The 1,573-nt window shown below is 40.1% G+C and overlaps 1 protein-coding gene across 1 annotated transcript in view; it reads left to right on the top strand.

Annotated features, from left to right (window-relative positions):
• Positions 1–1,573, top strand: part of DNAH3 (dynein axonemal heavy chain 3) — a 276,368-nt gene that overhangs the window by 246,254 nt on the left and 28,541 nt on the right. The window lies entirely within an intron of this gene.

The following is a 1,573-nucleotide window of genomic DNA, read 5'->3' as shown; positions in this document are numbered from 1 at the left end:
TCCTCTTCCCCTTGTAAGCGCCGTGAGGTAGGAGCCCAAGCGAGAGGTGGTGGGTGAATCTCCAGCTCCCTCCGCCCTCATTTCCCTCCCCACCCCCATCTTTCTCTTTAATCATTAACAGCCCTGGAATTAAGGGGCTCAGACCTGGAGGCCTTCCTATGCACCTTTGCTATAAACGATAACCATCTGTGCCTGAGGTAATGGGGCTGGAAGCTTTGCCTGTATCCTGTATAGGAAGTGGGACAGGGTGACAAATGTATTGTGTTTTTCCGTTACCCCCTCACACCCCATCCTCTCCCTTGCATACCCCTCCTTTCCACTTTAGTTCTTCGTGGCTAGGTGGTAATCGTGGTGGGTTTTGTTGTTGTTGTTGTTTGTTTGTTTTTTCTTTATTGCACTTGGTATCTTGGTTACCTCTTTTGAATTTGGTGTTCCACCTCCATCCCAGATCTTAACTGCAAGCTTTGTAATACTTCAGTTACAAGCTGTGTGTCTTTGGGAGTGCCTCTCAATGCCTGGTCGTTCCCGATTAAGATGAGCGTTTTCTCCTATGAATACTGGAATTCCAAAGCCCTTGCAAGGATTCCTAAATGGCATCATGGCCTAGGAATCAAGGTCTCTTGCTCTAAATACTTTGTGTGTGAGGAATTTAAATGTTGTCAACTCTTTCCAAAGTGATTTGATGTTAGGCTAATTCTGGATTTCTGTGTTTCTCTCCACCCACACTTCATGATGCACTTCGGAGAACAGAAAACCCCATATTACTTTTTTGTTTCTCCAACTGGACAATAGCTCTTTTATCTTTTTCTCCATTTGCGTGTCTGGCACACAAGTCTTCAGTGACACATTTGGCTTGTGCTGATTCCCATCTTATTTATTAAGCTTATTCTTTGTGTATAGGTGGTCTTAAATGAGACAATGTGATTTGCTTAGTTTTGTTTTAAGGAAGAATACAAACCAGTAACGGCTGTGAAAAAATTATTTGAGAAAAAAAAAATTATTTGACGAAAGCAAAGAATGATTGGAAAAGAAGGTCTCTTTGTTGATGTTCTGTTGGTTTAAGGAAATAAAAAAAAGTAGTGCTACTTTAGCCTGTTGTAGGGATTTCAGAGTGAAGTGTAATGATTCCTAGTTTGGTGTTGATATTTTCTTTGGAAATCCTCTGTTGAGTCTGGCACTGTGTTTTCTAAAGAACTTTAAGAGACGGTGCCCAAATTTTAGGGATCCTTTGAATAGAAAGTGTCCGTAAATCCTGTTCCTCTGTAACTGAGTTTATGTGCATATTGCTAGAAGAATTATCACAACGGGTTCCATCCTACTCATCAGGGCTTTCAAGCCTGATAAAACAGAATATTTAATGCTTTGATTGTACAAGTAACAGCATGTTTAGATATTTCACAGAAATGCAACAAAAGAAAAAAATGACTACTGTTCTCACCTTAACTGATTTGGAATCATTGAATAAAAAGTCCAAAATTCATTCATTCATTTAACAAACATTTATTGACCGGCTACTAATTGCTAGCCAGTATTTTGGTCAGTGGGCATACAAAGGTGAACATAGCAGTAAGGT

The sequence above is a fragment of the Balaenoptera ricei genome, chromosome 15 (genome assembly GCF_028023285.1).
Source record: "Balaenoptera ricei isolate mBalRic1 chromosome 15, mBalRic1.hap2, whole genome shotgun sequence".
Lineage (NCBI taxonomy): Eukaryota > Metazoa > Chordata > Mammalia > Artiodactyla > Balaenopteridae > Balaenoptera > Balaenoptera ricei.
Note: the sequence above shows the minus strand (reverse complement) of the source record. Positions and strands in the feature narration are given on the sequence as shown.